This window comes from Dreissena polymorpha, chromosome 9, assembly GCF_020536995.1.
Source record: "Dreissena polymorpha isolate Duluth1 chromosome 9, UMN_Dpol_1.0, whole genome shotgun sequence".
Taxonomy (NCBI): domain Eukaryota; kingdom Metazoa; phylum Mollusca; class Bivalvia; order Myida; family Dreissenidae; genus Dreissena; species Dreissena polymorpha.
Window position 1 is genome coordinate 104551826 of NC_068363.1, and position 8434 is coordinate 104560259.

Consider the following 8434-nt stretch of genomic DNA (forward strand, 5'->3'; position numbering starts at 1 on the left):
TGTACATATTCACATGCTTTGTAATAAATGAAAGATGCAAATGTGTCCAATTCATCTTTTTCAGTGCGCTTAATGTAGCTTCTTTAATATCCAACTTAATTAGCGCCGTCTTTATTAAGGCTATGTCTATTTTAAGAACAGATTACGGGGCGCCTAGATTACAGTGAAGTTTATACTAATGTGCAACAATGATGTGGGTCCACTCTCGTTGTTTATTTTAAATGTACATAACAATTTGGCAATAAATGACATCAGTTATTTTCAGTAAATCCAATTTGTTCATAACAGTAGCCAGGTGCCTGAGATAGAGCTGATAAATAGGGATAACCACAGCGGGTGGCTAATACACAGTGTAGACTTCCCCTGTTTTATTATTGGAATTGTTTTTTATCTGATTGGCATTTATGAAGTGTATTAATTCGGGTCTGTTGGCGATCATTTTATGTGCAAAACTGTGTTTCTTACATACTTTCAATCGTTATGCTTTTAAACACAATTTCATGAAACCATTTAATTAAATACATTGGCGCGTTGGAACATGAATTATAAATCAAGCTGAGTGGTATCAGTTTTTAAATCGCATAACTCGCTTAAATCAACGTTCAATATCACGCACGCTTAACAAAATTATAAAAACATCACGTGATTCATTATATTGGTTTAAAAAAGTATGTACACATATGATATGTATTGTTATATTTTGTTTTTGTTTTTAATCATCAAGAAAAAATAAAACATTGTCATATATATAGCGCTTTACCTTTGCAAAATTCTACATTACATAAAGAAGTATCGTATTTGTTAAAGTGAACATGCTTGACATATTTATAATGCATTATTACAAGTAATATAGTGCACACGGAATTTGACCTTTAACTTTATGCAATCCACATTTTTAAGCGTCGTATTGTAACAGTAGCAGACAACAGGCATCAGGTTAATAAGAATAACTGATGTATTTATAGAACGTGAATAAAATCACCAAGTAACATGTTTTGAAATTACAAATAATAGTATAACATTATTCATCTATCAATGGTCATTAAAAGCTATGTTTAAAAGCAAATAATATCAAAATGTTTGCCGAAATAAACAATTGTGCTGTGTTTGTGTCACGCTCTATTGGTATTTAAGTCGGTCCATACAATCACCGAAAAGCACCGAAAGGCACTCAATTTCTCTCTCTATATATGCAATATATCGTTTCTAGCGTGTGTTAACGGGTTTAATTAGTTATTAATGGTTATATGAATGTATGTCTATACTACATTTTGCCCAAAATTGGATTAATATCGGCAATATACCGACCGAATAGCAATTCATGTGAAGACCAAAAAGCAATCAATTTCTTGTATATAAATGAAAAATTGCGTTTCTATTGTGTGTAACGGATTAAATGAGTTATAAATGGTTATATTTTATGCATACTTATACTACCTTTTTTTATTATGATGTATTAATGCCCAAAATTGGATAAATATCGGCAATATACCGCCCGAAAAGCACTTCATGTGACGACCGAAAAGCACTCAATTTCTCGCTATATATATATGAAAACTTGCGTTTCTATTGTGTGTAAACGGACTAAATTAGTTATAAATGGTTATATTTCATGCATATTTATACTACCTTGTGTTTATTATGATGTATTAATGCCCAAAATTGGATAAATATCGGCAATATACCGACCGAAAAGCACTTCATGTGAAGACCGAAAAGCACTCGATTTCTCGCAATATATATGCAAAAATGCGTTTCTATTGTGTGTAAATGGACTAAATTAGATAAAAATGGTTATATTTCATGCATATTTATACTACCTTGTGTTTATTATGATGTATTAATGCCCCAAATTGGATAAATATCGGCAATATACCGACCGAAAAGCACTTCATGTGAAGACCGAAAAGCACTCCCGCGACAGCACAGAATCACCGAAAAGCACTCAATTTCTTCATATTTACATGAAAGTAAGCCATAAGTGCCGTTTATAATGGATTGAAAACATGTACGTATTAATTAAGTCATTAATCACTTCGTTAAATATTGATTTAAGTGTAAAGATCACGCACAATAGTATTTTTATTTGCAACCGAAAAGCACTATCGCGCCAGCATAGAATCACCGAAAAGCACTCAATTATTCTATATATACATGAAAGTAAACTATAAGGGCCGATTTTAATGGAGTGAAAAAATGTACATATTTAGTTAGTCAATAATGACTTCGTTAAATGTTGATTTAAGTATAAAAATAAAAAAGGCAGTTCTTCTTTTCATTTGCATCAAATTAAAGGTTAAAGACCGAATGTTTAAAAAAAAACTGCTATTTTATGAATATATATCAAGCACGTACACTTAACCAAAAAATACGATATTTCTTTATTTAATGTAGAATTTTGAAAAAGTAAAGCGCTTTATACATAACAATGCTTCTTTCTGGTACTTCTTGAGTAAATAAACAACAATGTACAGCATATTATATTTGTACATAATTTATAAAAAGAACTATGCGCGTCCCATTGAACGTTGAGTTAAGCGAGAGTTGAGAATTAAATTACACATTCATTGTTTCATTATTTCTTTTTTAAATTGAAATGATTAAAAAATTAAGTCAGAAAACCAGCTTTTCTGCATTAAATGACCTTTAACAAAACGCCATCAGACCCGAATGAATACACGTCATTTATTCCAAGCAGGTAAATAACAAATACTAAAAATTGGATTTACAGTCAAAATAACCAATTTCGTTTAAGTCTACACTGTGTATTAGCAACTTGCTGTGGTGATCTTATCAGCTCAATACACAGGAACATGGCTACTGTACGGAAAAAAAATGGATTTACAGCCAAAATAACTGATTTCATTTATTGCTGAAGTGGTGTGTATTTAAATTAACAACGAGCATTGATCCACCTCACCGTTGCACATTATATTAAATTAATTAATTTAATGAACTAATTAAAGGCGGCGGTAATAAAGTGTGAAGGTGGAAATTAAGAAATAAGATATATTTTCGCATGACACTGAATACACACAATACATGGATAAAATATAAATAAGACACATTTGAATCTTTCATTTCTCCAATAAAATAGCACGTAGTCACATATATAAGATAGCTTAAAGACCAGAAAACAATATAAGTTAGACGCATTTGCATCTTACATATCTTAAAAAAAAAACAAACATGTGAATCTAAAGCAATACATTTATTACTGACACTACCTATTCTATATGTCGGCGGACAGCATAAGTTCAAAGAAGGAACCACAATTAAATAAGATCCATTTTCGAATGATAATGATTGTATAGCAAGAAGTCATATATTAATTCTAGCTAAACTTGCATTAGTTAAAATAATTGTGTTCATTAAGTTCACATCAATCTGTTCTGTAAAAAGAGATAGAACAGATTAAAGACGGCGCTAATAAAGTGTGAAAGTGCGCGTGCCTTTGAACGTTGAGTTAAGCGAGAGGTGCGAATGAAATTACACATAATTAAAAACTGATACTATTGTGTCACCTTGCATTGTGCTAACATCAATAACTAAAAAGTGTCTCGATGCTCGCGCAATAAATGGTTTTAATGGAACCATTAAAATCGCTATTATTAATACAAAGCACATTAACTAAAATTCATGCTGCAATTTCTATTTAAGAGTTTCACGTCAATTAGAAAAACTTAAAACATTTACATCAATTAACGTATAAGATGATAAACAGCATGAAGTGCTTTTCGGTTGGTACATTGCCGATATATTTATAACTTGCTACCAGTTGATTATAACTATATATTTTATTTGATATTTTACATGACTGTCTCAGTCCTCTAAGCCGAAATGATCCGTAAACTAAAAAAGTTTCTTTGTGTCGTATTACTTAAACTAAATTTTGATTCACATCGTGCATCGAATCATTTCTGTCGGTCATGTCGGTTGATATTCATTTTTTTTCTGGGATTGTTTTAGTATGATGCTGCTGCATTTGCAAATATAACAGAACAAAACAGAATAGTTTATTTTTGACTTAAGCATGTGAAGCTCATCGTTATTAACATACATATAAATAACAGCATGCGTTGAAGTACACACAAAAACACACATAATTTTAAAGAATAAATAATCCAAATAAACACGAAATATATTTCGTGAACATATTTCGTGAGAATGGTACATGGATGGGTTTAATACACAGTGGTCACACAATGTTATGCATATAGGTTTACAAAAATATAGATACAGTTACATATTTCTGACCTTATTTTTTGTGAAAAATGTACTTCTATTTATCACTACATATATATGACATTTTCTCTTATTTTAAAGCATGTTAAACAATACATGGCTAGCTTTCTTAATACAGTTTTGTTTGTGCTATTAAGTAGTTTAATAAACATGAACATATTCGGTCGGATTCTATAATATTTCGGAATTAATGCATTCCTAACATCATTATAATAAGGACATTTAAGAACAAAGTGAAATTCATCCTCGATGTCATTTAGGTTACATAATATACATTTGCGTTGATCTCTGTCAATAAGTGTATATTCAGTTATTATCCTTTATAAAAGTGCGGCTCGTGTGAATTTGTGAATAGCAGAAGCATTTGTCTGCTTAATTAAGATCCTTGTTAGTGTTCGTGTGTCGTATGAATAGATATCGTTGCAGGAAATTACAATGATCCGTAAATTTAAGATCTGTACAGTATTTACGAAATCAGAATGAAGTATCTGGCTTATTTGGTATTTTTCCACACATGTTTTTCTTAACTTTTATTTAATTTAAATCCGTTTATAGGAACTATATATATATATATAGCGAGAAATTGAGTGCTTTTCGGTCTTCACAGGAAAAGCATTTCGGTCGGTATATTGCCGATATTTATCCAATTTTGTAGTATAGACTACAATCATATAACCATTAATTAACTAATTAAACCCGTTAACACACACTAGAAACGATATATTGCATATATATAGCGAGAAATTGAGTGTATTTTCGGTGCTTTTCGGTGCTATTCGATGCTTTTCGGTACTTTGCGGTGATTGTATGCACCCGTAAATAACTATGTATACTGGTCATGTACGTAATTCCGGCCTGTACGTAAAAAATCGGCCACCTGTGTAAAATCATTTTCATGATCTTAACGCACATTTTTTGTTTTTATTTAGAAAAATCAACATGAAAACCATCCCTACTCTCAATATTTTGGAAATGTAAGAACCATATCACTGTAAACTTTTGTGTTAAAATGTCACAAATATAGCAGGAAATATTTGGCTCGTGGGGAAAGTGATGTCTTCTTAGTTGCAACAATTATATTCATATAAGAAACATATATATTTGACAAAATTATTTTTATTTTATCTAATAAACTTTAAATAAAGTTTTACCGATTAATTGTACAAAAAAATATATTCAAAACATAAAAATCAGAACATAAATATAATTTTTTAATATATGAATTACCTCCCTTGATAAGAATATTACTAGATTACATGTTTAAAATTATATATAAGCGTTTACTAATAATCAACACTGAAGTAAACTTTTTAAACAAAATGTTTTCACTTTTTTAGCTTTGTTTGAAAAAATTGATTAAACCCATTAAAAACAATTATTTTTTTATGAATTAGCAGTTGCCCATTGTTTATATTTATTAAAATAGGTAGGGGGAGTAACTGGTATAATAATTTCGCATTTATTTTAAATTTCAAGTCAAAAATTTTAATAGTATAGACATTGATTAATACTCAGAAATTGAGGACATTTGTCTAAAGATATTGCTTTGTAATTTTATCTGCAGATCAAACTGAAAAGTGGCCGATTTTTTAGGTACATTTAACCTACGAAAATGGATAGTTTACATGTCATCATTTTCTGTTCATTAAGTAACATTCACTGATCTAATTCTATTTAAATGTTCATGCTAGGTGAGTTTTGAACCCAGGATTATATATGTGAAGTTTAGTTTCAAGCAGTTGCCTAACACTAAAGAGTTTTCTTAAATAGTCCCAAAAGTGGCCGGAATTACGTACATGACCAGTAGACATCGTGAACAATACATAGTGAGCAATCTACCCATATGTACAATATATAATCATATCATAATATATATATATATATATATATATATATATATATATATATATATATATATATATATATATATATATATATATATATATATATATATGTACTATGCACGGTACTTACCGAAAAGAAAGGCGCAACTTCAAAAACGTCCCTCTCGTACATAAACTGGAGCGTTTTATATCCAGAATACGAGAACACTGTACGATCCCTTACACAAATAATCAGACAAGTACTTTGTCTGGCTATGTCCCACTACTAAAGGCATTGTTAGTAAATAAAATCAAACACAACAATTCGAGCACAAGGTCAATTAACACACTTTATATCAACACCGATTCATTAAATGTTTATATGATTTATATCGTGATCAAAGCTAGACTTGTATTGCAGTTATGATTTTTTTCTTAACAAAAAACTTCTTATTTAAGTATTCGGATCGGAACGGTTTGACAACAAGCTGTATATCTACCCATGACCCAAATCTTCGATTGACAGTAAGTAAGAACAACATGCCAAGAGCAGATATACAAGGGTGGCACTAACCTGTGATCGCGACCATTGTATCCTTAATTGGCAGTTGTTGTTACTGTGTCCCCGGAAAATTTCAGGGTATTGCATGAACCATGTCACGAAATTGACATTTAACTGGTAATATCAATGTCAAAAGTAGCAGTAACAGACATAGTTACCGTGACTTAGTGGTCTAAGGTGCCCATCTACCTACCCAGGGGTTGTGGATTGATATGGCATCTTTTCATATTGGTATTAACACGGCCGTAGGAATAGGTCCATTGTTTACATTACAATGGTATCAAATAATGTATGGTCGGTTGGGAAAGTGATGATTTTATCACCTTTTCCGGGTAGTCCTATAGGCATTTGCGCGTGTAAAAAACGTTAAAATAGGCCGACTTTGACCGCGATTTACAGGCTGAATCTGAACCTGCCTTAAAATATTTTTAGATGGTTAGAAACTGTGGAGGTTCTCCTGTACTACAATACCATTATAACTAATATCGAGTCAATAATACTGTTTTATAACCCCGTTTACCTTTTCCGGGTTTTCCTTAAGGCATTTCCGTGTGTAAAAAAACCCGTTAAAACAGGCTGACTTTGACCGGGATTTACAGGCGGACTCTGACCCTGCCATAATTTATTTTGACATGGTTAATAAGTGTGGAGTATCTTCTTTACAACGGTACCATTATAATTAATATCGGACGAATAATAATGCATATATAACCATTTTCGCTTTGATGCTTCGCCTTATTTCATATTATGCTTTCTCACAATATTTTTTACATATTTAGAAACAGTGGAACAATACCGCAACAACGGTACCAAAAATGTATGGTCGGTTGGGAAAAGGATGCTTTTATAACCCCTTTTAGCTTTTCCGTGTTTTCCTCAAGACATTGTTCTGTGTTAAAAAAAACACGGTATTTTTCGGTCAACTTTTACCGCACAGCGATTTACAGGTTAACACTGTCCCTGCCATAAAATATTTTAACATTATTAGAAACTGTAGAGGATCTTCTTTACAACGGTACCATTACAATTAATATCGGACGAATAATAATGCATTTATAACCATTTATATCGGTTCCTGGTTTTCTTTACGGCATTAGCGTGTGTAAAAAAACCCGTTAAAACAGGCCGACTTTGTCCGCGATTTACAGGCCGACTACGATCCTGCCATAAAATATTTTCATATGGTTAGAAAATGTAGAGGATCTTCTTTACAACGGTACCATTATAATTAATATCGGACGAATAATAATGCATTTATAACCATTTATATCGTTTCCGGGTTTTCTTTACGGCATTTGCGTGTGTAAAAAAAACCGTTAAAACAGACCGACTTTGTCCGCGATTTACAGGCCGACTACGACCCTGCCATAAAATATTTTGATATGGTTAGAATCTGTAGAGGATCTTCTTTACAACGGTACCATTATAATTAATATCGGACGAATAATAATGAAGTTATAACCATTTATATCGGTTCCGGGTTTTCTTTACGGCATTTGCGTGTGTAAAAAAACCCGTTAAAACAGGCCGACTTTGTCCGCGATTTACAAGCCGACTACGACCCTGCCATAAAATGTTTTGATATGGTTAGAATCTGTAGAGGATCTTCTTTACAACGGTACCATTATAATTAATTTCGGACGAATAATAATGAAGTTATAACCATTTATATCGGTTCCGGGTTTTCTTCTCGGCATTTGCGTGTGTAAAAAAAAACGTTAAAACAGGCCCACTTTGTCCGCGATTTACAGGCCGACTACGACCCTGCCATAAAATATTTTGATATGGTTAGAATCTGTAGAGG